Genomic DNA, 19,609 nt, shown 5'->3' with positions numbered 1-19,609 from the left:
CAAAACAGAGGTGGGGCAACTGTTTTGTTATTGTTTCATCTGTGGATTTGCCCTTTGAACAGCTGAATATTATCAAGATATTTAAGTGTCACTGACAAACAGTTAAACAATAGTCCTATAGCAAATGCAGCATATGGCATTCATTTTTCACATGTAAATATCACTTTTTTTTAAATATAAGGTTAAATATATTAAATGCAGTATATATTAAATGCAGTAGTGCTCAAAGCATGCCATTCCATAAACAACAGAGTAGGGCTGGCAAATAAGTTCTTAGTTTTGGGGTTATGCTCAGGTAAAACAATTTGGCTCATCTATACTTCCATATAAGTCTTATTCTTGAAAATCAAGGGCTATAACATTTATTGGAATTTCTGGAATTCTGATAGACTTTGGTTTTCAAAGTAAATATATCATTTAATCGTATTATTATATGTAGGAGAAAGCGATGGGTTAGAAGCCTACATAACCAACCCATAAAGTAAAATGTAACATCCATATGGCCTGCTGTATAAACTTTAACATTGATTTATCCTGCAATAGATGTGGTTCAATTGGTAACATACATTTTTGTCTTATTCTAATGCCTCTTAAGGGGAAAGTAATCTAAAAGTAACTGAATTAATCAGATTACATTACTTAGTTTGGTTAATCCAAAAGTTGTGTTACTGATTACAATTTTGAACAGGTAACTAGTAACTGTAACAGATTACATTTAGAAAGTAACCTACCCAACCGTGCCTAAATGTACATATTACCTCAACTACCTTGTACCCCTGAACATTGACTTGGTACTGACTCCTGTATATAGCCTCATTGTTATTATTTTAATGTGTTGCTATTTCCGATACATTTTTGATCTTATTTCCTTAGTTTTTTTACTCTGCATTGTTGCGAAAGGACTCCTAAGTTAGCATTTCACAGTGAATTCTACGCCTGTTGTATTCGGCGCATGTAACAAAATGTGATCATAAAATCATGATTGCAAAGTCTCAAATGTAGGATAATACTAATACAGTCATAGTTGTTACATACCAGGCACATTTCCAGACCTGTCATCCTCATCCAAAAGATTCAGAGACCTCGTTGGCATAGCTGAACAGAAGGCTGGCTTCCTTCGTATCTTATGTATCTCAAACATAATTACATTAATTACAGTATTAGGTACTGTATTAAATGAATAATGTGAACATTAAAATATGCTCTTAAAAAAAAACAATTATCTGCTGTTTCTCAATGCAGAAAATGCACGTGTTGTAAACAGATGTGATCAGTCCAGATGAAGTGATATCCTTACCCGGGTTGACAGTGATTATGGCTTTAGAATTGACTGTAGCTGTCATGCAGTCCCGGAAGCTGTCAAAACCAATCCTGGTATCCGAGATAAAGAACACTTGGAAGTACAGAGAAAAGTCTAATTCAGTCCAAAACCTTTTAAACAAACACAAAAACTCACACATTTCCATTGAACAAGTAACAGAGAATAAGTGCCCACTGTATACCAACCTGTTTCTCTTGGTATCAGTCTAAACTAGCTGAATCGCCTCTCTGTCCCAGCTGTGTGATACAGAGGTTGTTATGGTTACTCAGGGGAGAGGATGGGGATATTGAAGAAGGGGTACAGTGGTACATCTTAGTTCCTATCATACTAAGGGAAAGGATGTGACAGAATCATCAAAAAGCTTCCCTTCCAGCCTCTGCCCTTCGTGTCCATCGGCTGTGGTGAAATACTTTGGCTCTGCAATCTAGTGGGCAGAAATAGTGGTTTGGAAAATATTTACAACACTTCTCTTTTTCTTGCTGAATGCTTTTAGTGTTTCTATTACATATGGTACTTATACTGCTGGACGTGTGATGACAAGGCCTAGTTTATGGCTCTTACACAACCCTACCAGATAAGATAGTACCCTACTCAAGACCTACTTCACTCGATGCACTCTCAGATCTTACCGACTGAACGGCAGCAAGTATGTCAATGACATTCTCGTCCAGGCTCTGTCCTTTGGCCACGAATGTCTCCCAGAGAGTCGAAGTCCCTGGAGTTCTTCACAGGCAGGTGGAGCAGAGGCAGTGTTCTGTTTGTAATTTCGATGTCAGAGCATATTGATAGCTGGGAGTGAGCTTCACTTACCAGCAACCTGTAGAAGCTGAGACAGAGAAACTGGTTTTGTTACTTATATTACTTCGACTATAGTAATGTTTACTACAGTACCTGGGAGTTGAGGGGCAGAATCTGTCCTCTTTCTCAGGATCTTTGGTAGCAACTAAAGGATTTTCTATAATAACTTAAGGGGGATCAAATACAGATAAATTATTGTAATTATAAATGTCTTAGAAATATCATAAAAAAAGACTGACACATTGTATTTGTACACGATCTATAATCTATCTTCATAGCGATATAATTGAATTGAATGTATAATCTCACCACAGTCTCCTACGCTGAAAGTGTTAGACAGTCCATTGATGTATTCATCATTGCCCCACAAGGAGACATTAATGAAATAGTCTGGCGAGTCCTTGATTGTGAAGACAAAAGTAAATCTGTCAAAACCAGTGGCGATTTTAGCATGTAGGTCTTGGTGGGGGGAAAGTGGGATGCATGCCAGCAAAGCCACTACATAACACTAAACAATACATTCATTCTGCCCTAACAAGCAAAAAGGCAGTAACTGCTCATTTGGTCAAAAATTCATTTTGGGCATTTTTTTCTACAATAAATACATGTTTAATCACGTGGACAAGTATCCTGCCTCTATTGTATTGTGTTTTGGAGAAAATGGAGGTCATGTTAGTAGTAACTGCATAAAGCTACTGTGAAACCAAGGTAAATAAAATAATTTTTTCTCAGTTCCACTCTATGAGCAGTTACTGTCTTTTTGTTTGGTAGGACAGAATTGCACTTGAACGGTGACAAACAGTGCCCACAAAATGTTAGGGCCTATATAAAGCTGTCCCAACAGCAGTCCCAAAATCTTACCACTGCTACACTTGGCTATCAGCAGAGTCTTATAAGGTAGCGAAATAGTTAATTCAGCCTCATTTACTGCCTTTAAAAAAACATAGCTGATATGGCTGACTTGCTTAAAGAAATGTGGTTTCTAATGAGAATTGAGATGTTCAAACTATGGCATAAGGGGACAACAAGTGGATAAGAGCTAGGACAGACGTAGTCAATATAACTATTTGTTTAGATCTTTTGAAATGTATAGCGTGTAACACCCTGATCTGTTTCCTCTGTGCTTGTCTCCACCCCCTCCAGGTGTCAACCATCTTCCCCATGAACCCCTGGGTATTTAAACCTGTGTTTTGTGTCTGTTTGTGCCAGTTTGTCTTGAATGTTCCAAGTCAACCAGTGTGTTTTTCCCCGTGCGCCCGCCTGTTCTATTCTCTTTTGCTAGTCATCCCTGGTTTCGACCCTTGCATGTTTTCTGGACTCTGTACCCGCCTGCCTGACCATTCTGCCTGCCCTGACCTCGAGCCTGCCTGCCACACTGTACCTCCTGGACTCTGAACCAGTTTTGACCTTTTGCCTGTCCACAACCATTCTCTTGCCTACTCCTTTTGGATTATTAATAAATATCAAAGACTCAAACCATCTGTCTCCTGTATCTGCATCTTGGTCTCGCATTGTGCCCTTATAAGCGACAGAATTCAGAACTGTGAGTCGTTCTTAGTGTTTTCCCTGTATACCAAGTCCAAACCATAGGATAAATAAAGGGGGCATATACATAATGAGACAATGAGACAATGAAAGCTCTTACGATATTATATGATTACATTTCACCAAAACAGGCCATAGGCTACATGTGCACCACCAAGTCAGAACAGTAGTTAAAATTAAGATGGTAAATATACCAAATTATTAGGGTGAGGCACATGGGCTACTAACATCTTACTACACAACATACACTTAGTATTACTTTCTTAGCTATAGTATACATATCTCCCTGGCATATTGCATCATTTATGCAGCAGCATACAATACATTTTTGGACTCACCTTGTTGTGCTGTGCTCACTTGAACAGGAAGGTGGCGCAGCGGTCCTGACAGGCCAAATTATGTCATCAAAGTCTGACACTCTCTGGATTTATGGTGCTTTCAAAACAACTGGGAACTCGGAAAGAAAACAAGGTTGAATCATGATGATGTCATTGATCTTCAGGTTGTAGCTCTAGAAAGAGGCCGGATTTACATTCTGAGTTGGATGACCGTTCAAAGCGTATTTTCCCAGTCGTAGCTTGTTTATTCCCGACTTCCCAGTTGTCTTGAACTCACTGAAGTAAAGTTTAGAGTTTACAGTTAATTGACAGCATGACCAATGTTGAATGTTTATCATTTTAAACTTGGAAAAGAGCCCCTTAATCTCATTTGGGACCACACAGCCACTGTCACTGATTCCTTTTTCCTTCCAAACCACTCACTTGTTGTGTAATGTTTATGTTGAATGGCCGATGATCACCGATACATTTTATCTTTAATTTCTCTTAATTATTTATCTTCATATGACAAGGATTAAAAATGATTTGCCAGTAGATTGTCGACTTGATTCATGATGATGAATGCTAGCTAAGATTTTGAAAGTATGATTTTGACATGATCAGTCTAATCAAAGCTACTGTACATATAATGTGATTTGATGTCATTTTATCTGTGGCCAATGATCTTGAGCCTTCTTGGATGGGCACTTCTAATGTAACTCTATGACAGCACCAAAGGGCTAGAATTTTGTAGGTCTACACTTAGACTTGGTGGTGACGTAGTGTCCCCATGAGTGACAGAACACGAAGCCAATCATGGCGCAACGCTTCGTATTTTCTGCTGGCTTGCCCCAACACCACAGAAAGCACTGAGCTAGGCTGAAACACCTGCATTTTGGAGCTGCCTTACTCAAGAAAACAAAAAAGAGACCATGTTTGTATGCGGCTTTATTAACTCAATTTTAAATATTTTTTGTACGTTGTTTACAAAGTGATATGTGACATGTATTAATGGCAAAATAACGTGAAAAACAGGAAAGCCCTGCCAAAAATAATTATCTATTTAAAAAATTGCTAAAAATGTTGGGCTTTGCCTCACCTGCCATGAATGATGGGTCACCACTGGTCAAAATCAAAACCTGAAATGATGAGAAAGGAGAGAGTTCAGTTTAGAAACCTGCCAGAAGAGGATACCAGTGAGCAAGTAATAAACTTGAGCACAGTAGACTACAGTGCAGGCATGCCTTGGAGAAAGTCTATGCTTGGGGAGGACAGACAGAGTCAAGAGGCCTCACTGTATTTGATACCAATCATGAATACTTGAAAATGTATATAGACTATTAGATCCCAGTATTCCCCAGTATTAAATAATGGGGTAAATATAATGAAATTGAATCCTCAACTTTTCCGGTCTGGATGGCTTTTGACATCAGTTTTTCCAATGATCACTCCAGCCATGCTCTGAAAAACACAATAGATATTTCAACATTTTGTAGGCTTTAAAACATTTAGCCAAATCAATACAACAGTCACGATCCAAATTATTGATGTAGTCTTGACAGTTTATTTCACTTCAAGGTATTGATTTTTTTTATGACTGTCACGCCCTGGTCGAAGTATTTTGTGTTTATCTTCATTTATTTGGTCAGGCCAGGGTGTGACATGGGTTTTTGTATGTGGTGTGTATGTAGTGGGATTGTAGCTTAGTGGGGTGTTCAAGGCAAGTCTATGGCTGTCTGAAGTGGTTCTCAATCAGAGGCAGGTGTTTATCCTTGTGAGAGCCTTCTTCCTCTACAGCGCTGCCGGAGCCTCCCGCCTGTTCAGCGCATCTAGAGCCTTCCTCCTCTACAGCGCTGCTGGAGTCTCCTGTCTGTTCAGCGCATCTAGAGCCTTCTTCCTCTACAGCGCTGCTGGAGTCTCCTGTCTGTTCAGCGCAGCCAGAGCTGTCAGTCTACATGGATCAGCCAGAGCTGTCAGTCTACATGGATCAGCCAGAGCTGTCAGTCTACATGGATCAGCCAGAGCTGCCAGTCTACATGGAGCAGCCAGAGCTGCAAGGAGCAGCCAGAGCTGCAAGGAGCTGCCAGTCTGCAAGGTGCTGCCAGCCTGCATGGAGCAGCCAGAGCTGTCAGCCTGCATGGAGCAGCCAGAGCTGCCAGTCTGCATGGAGCAGCCAGAGCTGTCAGTCTGCAAGGAGCTGCCAGTCTGCAAGGTGCTGCCAGCCTGCATGGAGCAGTCAGAGCTGTCAGTCTGCATGGAGCAGCCAGAGCTGTCAGTCTGCATGGAGCAGCCAGAGCTGTCAGTCTGCATGAAGCAGCCAGAGCTGTCAGTCTGCATGAAGCAGCCAGAGCTGTCAGTCTGCAAGGAGCTGTCAGTCTGCAAGGAGCTGTCAGTCTGCAAGGAGCTGCCAGTCTGCAAGGAGCTGTCAGCCTGCATGGAGCAGCCAGAGCTGTCAGTCTGCAAGGAGCTGCCAGTCTGCAAGGAGCTGCCAGTCTGCAAGGTACTGCCAGCCTGCATGGAGCAGCCAGAGCTGCCAGCCTGCATGGAGCAATCAGAGCTGTCAGTCTGCATGGAGCAGCCAGAGCTGTCAGTCTGCATGAAGCAGCCAGAGCTGTCAGTCTACATGGATCAGCCAGAGCTGTCAGTCTACATGGATCAGCCAGAGCTGTCAGTCTACATGGATCAGCCAGAGCTGCCAGTCTACATGGAGCAGCCAGAGCTGCAAGGTGCTGCCAGTCTGCAAGGTGCTGCCTGCCTGCATGGAGCAGCCAGAGCTGTCAGCCTGCATGGAGCAGCCAGAGCTGCCAGTCTGCATGGAGCAGCCAGAGCTGTCAGTCTGCAAGGAGCTGCCAGTCTGCAAGGTGCTGCCAGCCTGCATGGAGCAGTCAGAGCTGTCAGTCTGCATGGAGCAGCCAGAGCTGTCAGTCTGCATGAAGCAGCCAGAGCTGTCAGTCTGCATGAAGCAGCCAGAGCTGTCAGTCTGCAAGGAGCTGTCAGTCTGCAAGGAGCTGTCAGTCTGCAAGGAGCTGCCAGTCTGCAAGGAGCTGTCAGCCTGCATGGAGCAGCCAGAGCTGTCAGTCTGCAAGGAGCTGCCAGTCTGCAAGGAGCTGCCAGTCTGCAAGGTGCTGCCAGCCTGCATGGAGCAGCCAGAGCTGTCAGTCTGTATGGAGCAGCCAGAGCTGTCAGTCTGCATGAAGCAGCCAGAGCTGTCAGTCTGCATGAAGCAGCCAGAGCTGCCAGTCTGCAAAGAGCTGCCAGTCTTCAAAGAGCTGCCAGTCTTCAAAGAGCTGCCAGTCTGCAAAGATCCGCCAGTCTGCCAGGATCCACCAGTCTGCCAGGATCCGCCAGAAGTGCCAGTCAGCCAGGATCAGCCAGGATCCGCCAGAGGTGCCAGTCGGCCAGGATCTGCCAGTCGGCCAGGATCTGCCAGTCGGCCAGGATCTGCCAGTCGGCCAGGATCCGCCAGTCGGCCAGGATTCGCCAGTCTGCCAGGATCTGGTAGATTCATCAACCTGCCTGAGCTTCCTTTCACTCCTGAGCTTCCTTTCACTCCTGAGCTTCCCCTCAGTCCCGAGCTTCCCCTCAGTCCCGAGCTTCCCCTCAGTCCCGAGCTGCCTCAGTCCCGAGCTGCCCCTCAGTCCCGAGCTGCCTCAGTCCCGAGCTGCCCCTCAGTCCCGATCTACTCCTCAGTCTAGTGGGGTTCTGGGTGAGGACTACTAGGCCATGGTCGGCGGCGAGGGTGGACTATTCAAGGACGCGAGGAGGGACTAAGACAGTGGTTGAGTGGAGTCCACGTCCCGCGCCGGAGCCGCCACCATGGACAGACGCCCACCCGGACCCTCCCTATTGTTTTGAGGTGCGTTCGGGAGTCCGCACCTTAGGGGGGGGGGGTTCTGTCACGCCCTGGTCGAAGTATTTTGTGTTTATCTTCATTTATTTGGTCAGGCCAGGGTGTGACATGGGTTTTTGTATGTGGTGTGTATGTAGTGGGATTGTAGCTTAGTGGGATGTTCTAGGCAAGTCTATGGCTGTCTGAAGTGGTTCTCAATCAGAGGCAGGTGTTTATCGTTGTCTCTGATTGGGAACCATATTTAGTCAGCCATATTCTTTGGTTGTGTTGTGGGTGATTGTCCTGAGTGTCTTGATGTCCTTTCTGTGTTAGTTTGCACCAGTTTAGGCTGTTTCGGCTTTCATTACATTTATTGTTTTTGTTGAGTTTGTGTTTTGATTCGTGTTACGTTTGTTTTATTAAACATGGATCGCAATCTACACGCTGCAGTTTGGTCCGACTCTCCTTCACCATTAGAAAACCGTTACAATGACAATGAGTCCACACAACTTAGGCTACTGTATCAATTGTATCATATAACATTATTTTAATTTAACTAGGCAAGTCAGTTAAGAACAAATTCTTATTTACCATGACAGCCTAGGAACAGTGGGTTAACTGCCTTGTTCAGGGGCAGAATGACAGATTTTTACCTTGGGGATTCAATCTAGCAACCTTTCGGTTACTGGCCCAATGCTCTAACCACCAGGTGCCACCTGAAACTATGAAACCTGCCACCTGAAACTATGTCTTGCGTTTTGATGTAAGTCAGAAATGGCAACAAAGTACTGAGCTTGCCCGTTGTATGCCATTTAAAAAATGTGTATCCTGTTCTAAGGTGGAGAAGCTGCTGAAATAAGATGAATGGAAAACACACCTGTCTGATATTCAACATGTATGAGTTAGTAAATAATTACTGGCAAATGTGACATTATTGGCCGAAGCTAGCTAACTGCTCTGGCAACTGCTTCCTGCCAGATTACCTACCACGACTCACCTTTGCAGGCTAAAAGCCAGGTAAGGCAAACATTTTCTTGAAGATCAATGAACAAACTATGTCAAATAAACTCAACAAAAAAAAACGTCCTCTCACTGTCAACTGCGTTTATTTTCAGAAAACTTAACATGTGTAAATATTGGTATGAACGTAACAAGATTCAACAACTGAGACATAAACTGAACAAGTTCCACAGACATGTGACTAACATAAACGGAATAATGTGTCCCTGAACAAAAGGGGGGTCAAAATCAAAAGTAACAGTCTGGTGTGGCCACCAGCTGCATTAAGTACTGCAGTGCATCTCCTCCTCATGGACTGCACCAGATTTGCCAGTTCTTGCTGTGATGTTACCCCACTCTTCCACCAAGGCACCTGCAAATTCCCAGACATTTCTGGGGGGAATGGCCCTAGCCCTCACCCTCCGATCTAACAGGTCCCAGACATGCTCAATGGGATTGAGATCCAGGCTCTTCGCTGGCCATGGCAGAACACTGACATTCCTGTCTTGCAGGAAATCACACACAGAATGAGCAGTATGGCTGGTGGCATTGTCCTGCTGGAGGGTCATGTCAGGATGAGCCTGCAGGAAGGGTGCCACATGAGGGAGGAGGATGTCTTCCCTGTAACGCACAGCATTGAGATTGCCTCCAATGACAACAAGCTCAGTCCGATGATGCTGTGACACACCGCCCCAGACCATGACGGATCCTCCACCTCCAAATCAATCCTGCTCCAGAGTACAGGCCTCGTGTAATGCTCATTACTTCGACGATAAACGCGAATCCGACCATCATCCCTGGTGAGACAAAACCGCGACTCGTCAGTGAAGAGCACTTTTTTCCAGTCCTGTCTGGTCCAGCGACGGTGGGTTTGTGCCCATAGGTGACGTTGTTGCCGGTGATGTCTGGTGAGGACTTGCCTTACAACAGGCCTACACGCCTTCAGTCCAGCCTCTCTCAGCCTATTGCGGACACTCTGAGCACTGATGGAGGTATTGTGCTTTCCTGGTGTAACTCGGGCAGTTGTTGTTGCCATCCTGTACCTGTCCCGCAGGTGTGATGTTCGGATGTACTGATCCAGTGCAGATGTTGCTACACGTGGTCTGCCACTGCGAGGACGATCAGCTGTCCGCCCTGTCTCCCTGTAGCGCTGTCTCACAGTACGGACATTGCAATTTATTGCCCTGGCCACATCTGCAGTCCTCATGCCTCCTTGCAGCATGCCTAAGGCACGTTCACGCAGATGAGCAGGGACCTTGGGCATCTTTCTTTTGGTGTTTTTCAGTCAGTAGAAAGGCTTCTTTTACTGTCCTAAGTTTTCTTAATTGTGACCTTAATTGCCTACAGTCTGTAAGCTGTTAGTGTCTTAACGACCGTTCCACAGGTGCATGTCCATTCGTTGTTTATGGTTCATTAAGCAAGCATGGGAAACAGTGTTTAAACCCTTCACAATGAAGATCTGTGAAGTTATTTAGATTTTTACGAATTATCTTTGAAAGACAGGATCCTGAAAAAGGGGCGGTTCTTTTTGTTGCTGAGTTTACAATATAAAAAAATCAAGAACCCTTAGTATTTGTTAGAAAAGCCATTGAGATGACCTGGTATGCCTCAGGATTTAAGTTGATTTTTTTCTGCAAGAAAATCCCGCCCGCTCGAGCCATGTTGTTAACCCACCCACTGCACCCTTGTGGATGGTTGATAGACTAACACATGGTGCTCTATGGCTGATGCTATTGTCTCATCTGCATTGAGAGAGCGCTTCCTTTTACTTTTTTTGGTTGTGAAACTGGATTTATTCAGATTCTTTCAACCAAGGTATTCTTTTAGGCCTTTACATCATGTGCTTGTTCTTTGATTGTACGGCTTATATCAGGGACGGGAAACTTTGATGGAAATGAGGCCCACAACAAAACTGAGCTCATCATGCCACAGTGGCTAGTTTGTCTGTGTACCCATATCCAGTGGTGTAAAGTATTTTACTTTAAAGTACAACTTAAGTCATTTTTTGGGGTATCTGTTCTTTACTTTACTATTTATATTTTTGACTACTTTTACATTTACTTCACTACATTCCTAAAGAAAATATTGTACTCTTTACTCCATACATTTTCCCTGACACCCAAAAGTGACATTTTGAATGCTTAGCAGCATGGGAAAATAGTCCAGTTCACACACTTATCAACAGATCATTCCTGGTCATCCCTACTGCCTCTGATGTGGCGGACTCATTTAACACCCATGCTTCGTTTGTAAATGATGTCTAAATGTTGGAGTATGCCCCTGGCTATCTGTACATTTTTAAAACAAGAAAATGGTGCCGTCTGGTTTGCTTAATATAAGGAATTTGAAATGATTTATACTTTTACTTTTTACTTTTGATACTTAAGTACATTTTAGCGATTACAGTTACTTTTGATACTAAAGTTTATTGAAAACCAATTACTTTTAGACTTTTACTCAAGTAGTATTTTACTGGGCGACTTTCACTTTTACTTGAGTCATTTTCAATTAAGGTATCTTTACTTTTACTCAAGTATGACAATTGGATACTTTTTCCACCACTGGCCACATCCATAACCACACATGCAGTCAGAGCTGGCCTTAGTCTTTTGAGATAACACAATTTTGTTTAGTTGGGCCCTCTCTTGACAGCGGAGATTATAATATTTTTTCCCCCCTGGAATTCTACACATTTTGCCATGGTCGTAGAGAAAATGTTGCAGTTGTAAAGCAAGTTTGCTGCAATTCTACACATTTTATCATGGGGCACTTTAGAAGATTTCGCCATTTTATAACACATTTCATGCAATTCTACTCATTTTGCCATATGATGGAGAGAAACACTTGCAGTTGTACAGCTAATTTCCACACAGTTTTGCATAGAAGTGGGGAGAAATGTTAGTATTTTTTAATATGATATCTGAGTGTTAGTGACTAACAAAATCCATGGGAGCCCCCAGACGGTATTTCGACAATGATTACTACAATTTACTAATCAAAATGTTTTTGCTGACATGGGTGAGTGACTGTCAATGACTGACATAGCAATAAAAAACTACTGATGGACAACCACATGTTGACATTTTGCCCAACTCTGACTTATTTGATAAAACTGTTCCTTGGACACAACTTCCTCTCTGTAATGCTCTTCTCCACCGCCCACTTTTCTTGGCATTCATTTAAAAAACAGATAAACATTTATCAGCCGCATCCAAGGACTTCTCACTCCTTATTGAAAGGATTTATGACTTGTGGTTGAGGATGAATACATTCCCTTGGCTACAGACTTAGTCCTTGACATGGAGAATGGGTCTACTGCAGTAGGCTGCTACGTCAATCCAGACCATTTTGAGACATGACCTTACTGAACTGTCGTGATGTAAACCAGCCGGTTTCCACATGTAGACTTTAGGCTACCTCAGTAGTAAGTACAGTGTACTTTGTAATAGCCAGACATTACATTACATTACATTACATTACACTATCATAGAGGAGGCCCTAGAGCAGTTTATAGCCAGAGAGCAGTTTATAGCCAGAGCATTAAAAGAAATGGGCTCTATCTTTTTTTACGAGGTAAATACATCTCAATCACTGTCCTGTGTTTTGCAAGCAGCCCAATCCTTATAGACTATGGGCAAACCAAATATGCGAAGGCTATGACTCTCCACCTTTGACTCACTCAGTTTGAGATTTTATTCTAAATGTTATACTGTAGATCTAGCCCCAGTAAGATTATTGCTAGAATTAAGCTTTAACTTTCAGATGCAACCATGTTTAATAAACCTTCCAAAGAACGGCCATGCAGAGCAGGCAGCTGTACAAACACAAAACCTACATGAACAATGACGAAACTGGCGATGATGCACAGGTGCGATCTACAAGTAGAATAGTCTGGCACGGCCTGGCTGTTCTGTTCCGTAGCATTGCCATTTGAGATGTTGTCATTACAAAGAGGGGATAACAGCAGTGCCACAGCCTACGGTATTGTCCCTGTTTTGAGACCTAAGATGATCGTACTTGCCTCTCAGTCATTGGTGTCTGTATTTGATGAGACAGCTGTGACAGCTCCTCCCTTCACCAAATGGTGGGAGCTGCTTTGATACACTAAGCTGGAGCTGGAACACAATACAGTGTGTTTCACAGATGAATGGATAACAAAAGGTGTAATTGGAAACCACATTGTTTGTCGTCAGTCAAATTCCTTACTGTAATCCTTTTCGCTGTGTGTTGTGTTTTTTGGATCAGATACTGACTGGTTGTGATTTTCATCCAAAATATGTTTTCTGTTTTTAGTTTACGTCGTATTTGAAATCAGGATGTCATGCAAGATACGGTGCATTCGGAAAGTATTCAGACCCCTTAACTTTTTTCACATTTTGTAGTGTTCCAGTCTTATCATTAAATGGATTAAATAAACAAAATGCCTCATCAATCTACACCCAATATCCCATAATGATGAAGACAAAACAGGTTTTTGAAAATGTATAAAAAAGAAACAGAAATACTAATTTACATAAGTATTCACACCCTTTGCTATGAGATTCGAAATTGAGCTCAGGTGCATCCTGTTTCCATCGATCATCCTTGAGATGTTTATACATCTTAATTAGAGTACACCTGTGGTACATTCAATTGATTGGACATCATTTGGAAAGGCAAACACCTGTCTATATAAGATCCTACAGTTGACAGTGCATGTCAGAGCAAAAACCAAACCATGAGGTCGAAGGAATTGTCCATAGAGCTCTGAGACAGGATTGTGTCGAGGCACAGATCTGGCGAAGGGTACCAATGTCTGCTGTATTGAAGGTCCCCAAGAACATAGTGGCCTCCATCATTCTTAAATGGAAGAAGTTTGGAACCACCAAGACTCTTCTTAAGGCTGGCCATCCGGCCAAACTAAGCAATTGGGGGAGAAGGGCCTTGGTCAGGAAGGTGACCAAGAACCCGATGGTCACTCTGACAGAGCTCCAGACTTTCTCTGTGGAGACGGGAAACACTTCCAGAAGGACAACCATCTCTGCAGCACTCCACCAGTCAGGCCTTTATGGTAGAGTGGCCAGACCGAAGCCACTCCTCAGTAAAAGGCACATGACAGCCCGCTATAGGCACCTAAAGGATGCTCAGACCATGAGAAACAAGATTCTCTGGTCTGATGAAACCCACATTGAACTCTTTGGCCTGAATGCCAAGCGTCACGTCTGGAGGAAACATGGCACAATCCCATAGTGGTGTGGTGGCAGCATCATGCTATGCGGATGTTTTTCAGCGGCAGGGACTGGGATACTAGTCAGGATCGAGGGAAAGATGAATGGAGCAAAGTACAGAGAGATCCTTGATGAAAACCTGCTCCAGAGCGCTCAAGACCTCAGATTGGGGTGAAGGTTCACCTTCCAACCCTAAGCACACAGCCAATGTAACCGGTGTGTAATGGCTAGCTAGTTAGCGGGATGCGCGCTAATAGTGTTTCAATCGGTGATGTCACTCGCTCTGAGACCTTGAAGTAGTTGTTTCCCTTGCTCTGCAAGGGCCGCAGCTTTTTTGGAGCGATAGGTAACGATGCTTCGAGGGTGTCAGTTGTTGATGTGTGCAGAGGGTCCCTGGTTCGAGCCCAGGTAGGGGCGAGGAGAGAGATGGAAGCAAAACTGTTACACCAAGACAATGCAGGAGTGGCTTCGGGACAAGTCTCTGTATGTCCTTGAGTGGCCCAGCCAGAGCCCGGACTTGAACCCGATCGAACATCTCTGGAGAGAAAATAGCTGTGCAGCGACTCTCCCCCATCCAACCTGACAGAGCTTGAGAGGATCTGCTGAGAGGAATGGGTGAAACTCCCCAAATACAGGTGTGCCAAAATTTTAGCACCATACCAAAGACGACTCGAGCCTGACTCCTCCTGTCTCAGCCTCCAGTATTTATGCTGCAGTAGTTTGTGTCGGGGGGCTAGGGTCAGTTTGTTATATCTGGAGTACTTCTCCTGTCCTATTCGGTGTCCTGTGTGAATCTAAGTGTGCGTTCTCTAATTCTCTCCTTCTCTCTTTCTTTCTCTCTCTCGGAGGACCTGAGCCCTAGGACCATGCCCCAGGACTACCTGACATGATGACTCCTTGCTGTCCCCAGTCCACCTGGCCGTGCTGCTGCTCCAGTTTCAACTGTTCTGCCTTATTATTATTCGACCATGCTGGTCATTTATGAACATTTTAACATCTTGGCCATGTTCTGTTATAATCTCCACCCAGCACAGCCAGAAGAGGACTGGCCACCCCACATATGCTCTCTCTAATTCTCTCTTTCTTTCTCTCTCTCTCTCGGAGGACCTGAGCCCCAGGACCATGCCCCAGGACTACCTGACATGATGACTCCTTGCTGTCCCCAGTCCACCTGACCGTGCTGCTACTCCAGTTTCAACTGTTCTGCCTTATTATTATACGACCATGCTGGTCATTTATGAACATTTGAACATCTTGGCCATGTTCTGTTATAATCTCCACCCGGCACAGCCAGAAGAGGACTGGTCACCCCACATAGCCTGGTTCCTCTCTAGGTTTCTTCCTAGGTTTTGGCCTTTCTAGGGAGTTTTTCCTAGCCACCGTGCTTCTACACCTGCATTGCTTGCTGTTTGGGGTTTTAGGCTGGGTTTCTGTACAGCACTTTGAGATATCAGCTGATGTACGAAGGGCTATATACATACATTTGATTTGATTTGATTTTGTAATCGCTGCCAATGGTGCTTCAAGAAAGTACTAAGTAAAAATGTGCAATAATTTCAAAAAACCTGTTTTTGCTTTGTCATTATGGAGTGGTGATTGATGATTGAAAAAAAACAACGATTTAATCCATTTTAGAATAAGGCTGTAATGTAACAATATGTGGAAAAAGTCTAGGGGTATGAATACTTTCCAAATGCACTGTATACATAGGCTACTTAAGAGCCTTATGTTATAAATGGCTACTATGTATGCTACAACACCTGTATGTTGTTATATGACAATATGCTATACTATATATCAAATATAGTTTATTTGACAGCTTTGAAGTAATGTTGATAGTGGCAGTGATAAACATTATAATTCCATGCAAAGGCATGTAGGCCGAGAGTCATTTAGGTATTCAATTATCATATTACAAATGAAAACTTCATTAGGCATTTCCTAACAGGGTTTGTGATTCCATTGACTGCACCGAATACTAAATTACAAAAAAAATACGTATGTTAAATCTACATGTATACTAACGTACTATTATTTTGTATTCAACATAATGGAGAATCAACGTTTACTACTATACACTTTAATTCACAATTTGTATGAATTTAGAAATCACATTTATCACCTATTGGATGCTTTGGAATGCCACTTGTGACATTGCTTACATGTTTCATGAGTCGAGCAGGAAATACACAGGCTTTCAAACAGAGGCACTGATGGAATGCTCTGTGATTGGCTGGCCCCTCGTCTAAGGGTCGTCTGACTCGGTTCCCATGAGTCCACACCAAGGAGGACTGGAGTGGTCTGCTGGCCCCTGACTATTGACCGTTCACCCTCCTGAACTATTAATCAAACCAGTTAACCTATTTCAGTGGCCTAGAGGGCAGCCATGTAACACCTGACCTGTGACTCTGACCAGCCCAGAGCCAGGTCCATGTTATCCACTGGGACTACAGCAGTCTCTATGGTAAGGCAGAGTCAGTGTTGTCCTCACTCAACCCTCCAGTGAAAGCATTTTATAGTAGGCATAATCTGGTGACTTTTGAACACTTTTCCAATGTACTTTTTTATCTTGGTTATATGAGTAATGCCGTTATCTGTTATCTGTCACTCCATATACCCAAACAGGGGGAGAGAAGCAAAGTTATGGTACAGTCATGTGCCATTTGGAAACTGGAGGGAGAGCTAACTACTTAACATTTCCAGGGGTTAGGTTACAGGTGGAGCAAAGAGTTAGAATCCACAGACTAACAATGGAACTATTGTCAAGAGTCAAATCAGTGGTGCAAAATGGTAATACACTGACCACTACATCGATGCTGTAGAGTTCAAATCAAAGCAGAAAATCTAGCATTTTACAATCACTGGCCAATGAACATGGTGGTGGTTGAATGGGTGTGTGTTTCTAAAGTGGAAAAAGTCTAAAGTACAATAGAGGTACTCTATGTATACTTCTCTCCAATATTCCTAACACCTGTGCAACTGCTTTTCTTTAAGCCTACAGTAGCCATTTGGGCCTACAGTATAGTATGTAGCCATTTGGGCCTACAGTATAGTATGTAGCCATTTGGGCCTACAGTATAGTATGTAGCCATTTGGGCCTACAGTATAGTATGTAGCCATTTGGGCCTACAGTATAGTATGTAGCCATTTGGGCCTACAGTATAGTATGTAGCCATTTGGGCCTACAGTATAGTATGTAGCCATTTGGGCCTACAGTATAGTATGTAGCCATTTGGGCCTACAGTATAGTATGTAGCCATTTGGGCCTACAGTATAGTATGTAGCCATTTGGGCCTACAGTATAGTATGTAGCCATTTGGGCCTACAGTATAGTATGTAGCCATTTGGGCCTACAGTATAGTATGTAGCCATTTGGGCCTACAGTATAGTATGTAGCCATTTGGGCCTACAGTATAGTATGTAGCCATTTGGGCCTACAGTATATTATGTAGCCATTTGGGCCTACAGTATAGTATGTAGCCATTTGGGCCTAATCCAGCTGAGCGTTTTAGTAGAACAGTGCTCTCTGTCTGTCGTCTATCAGGTTCAATAGACCTGGTATTATTTTCGCAGAGGCCTTATTAATCATCTTAATAAGGTGCTGAAGAAAACCAGTGCGGAGGTAGAGAGCAGTGACATTACGCTGCATGATGACAGCAATCAGCACATCAATGCTGAGACATTAGCTGGTCTACTTTTAGTGAGTGTGCTTGTGCATTTTGCATTATGCATGAGTTTAAATCAGTTTAAACTGCTTTCACCTCACTCAATACTCGCTTTTTATCCACTCAAAATAAAACTCCAGCTTGAAATGCAGTGACTGACTCTCAGTATGACGTTACCTAGAGAGATGTCTCTCCTGTTTTCGTCTTTACTCTGGAAAGACCCAGTGCAGTATTTCACCAGCATCAAAGGTTCACCCGGTCTCTATCTGAGATGCATTCAGAGTCAGAACAGATCATGTTTAGGTTTGTTCTCCTCAGAATCGTCCTTGACAGACAGAACTATCTCGCTCTGAGTTTGACCCCAGAGTTCTTCATTTTCTCAATAAAACAAGCCTTTGAAGTGCCAAATCAGAAGGAACACACATTTGTTCAATTATATTTGTGAGAACATTTTAAACAGAAGCTTTCATTTTTCTCTGCTGCATGTGCTCCGCTGAACAATGAGTCCATTTAGTTCTCCAACACAAAAAGGGGGGTATGAAGTGGGACATGGCGAGTTCAGTTTCATGGTGAGTTAGGCTCTTACAATAATTGCACCGTTTATGAGCTGATTCGATATGCTAGCTTCAGTATGTAACATGTTTGAAAATAAGATTTTTTACATGAATCATATTTGTGTTATTGTGCATTAAGTTGCATAAGCAAAATCATGTGTAAGCCACTCTGGTTGGTTATAGGGGAGTCATTCAGTTTCACTGTTGATGTATCACACCAGCCCAAAACACCATGAATCTCCCCAGGATATCACATCTTTAATCCAGGTTATCCATCCAGGTCTCAAGTGGCTTATTGAAGGTGGACGGTATCGGATTCTGTGGTACACTGGAATGAATCCCAAGAGAGCATCTGTGAATCTGTTACTGGTAAGGTTGTGAAAAGGATGGTAAAATGTGGAATCCTGTAGTAGCATCGATATGTCCCTCCTCCAAGAACTAAATGTCTCACTAATTCGCCCTTTTCAATGACACATTGGCTTCTTTCAAATCCAACTCTGCTATTAGACCGAAAGGGTCGGTCTCACCCGTCTCTTTCAGTTAATCTCCTGCTGGATGGTATGCTGGTACTGGTCGTTATATGTCACATATGGTAGCAATCACATTCTGTTATAGGCAACCCTTCATGAAGCATTAATAACAGTGTGGCTTGGGTTTTAATAAAAAAGCGTGGAACGAATTATGGACTTATCCCATTGAAGTAGAGCACAAGTGTGGCCAAAAGCCATTCCAGGGATTGGAGAGATGACAGAGTGCAGGAATTTGACTGGTGGAAGAGCAAGGCTTCCCAGTAATTACTGAGCAGGCCCTTGGGATTCGTACAGTGGTTGGGGGGAGAACACACAGCAAGTCTATCGACATCACAGACACAGAACTGACAGCGAGTCTACAGACGTCACAAACCCTACTACTGCAGCAACACACAGCATATCTACAGACGTCAGAAACACGGAACACACAGCGAGTCTACAGACACCACAGACCCTAGACAGGCTCCTCAGAATATAACAGGCTCCTCAGAATATAACAGGCTCCTCAGAATATAACAGCCCCTCAGAATATAACAGTTTCTCAGAATATAACAGCCCCTCAGAATATAACAGCCCCTCAGAATATAACAGGTTCCTCAGAATATAACAGGCTCCTTAGAATATAACAGGCTCCTCAGAATATAACAGGCTCCTCAGAATATAACAGGCTCCTCAGAATATAACAGCCCCTCAGAATATAACAGTTTCTCAGAATATAACAGCCCCTCAGAATATAACAGGTTCCTCAGAATATAACAGCCCCTCAGAATATAACGGGCTCCTTAGAATATAACAGGGGCTTAGAATATAACAGCTCCTCAGAATATAACAGGCTCCTTAGAAT

This window comes from Oncorhynchus keta, chromosome 24 (genome assembly GCF_023373465.1).
Source record: "Oncorhynchus keta strain PuntledgeMale-10-30-2019 chromosome 24, Oket_V2, whole genome shotgun sequence".
NCBI classification, from domain to species: Eukaryota; Metazoa; Chordata; class Actinopteri; order Salmoniformes; family Salmonidae; genus Oncorhynchus; species Oncorhynchus keta.
This window is presented reverse-complemented; position numbering follows the sequence as displayed.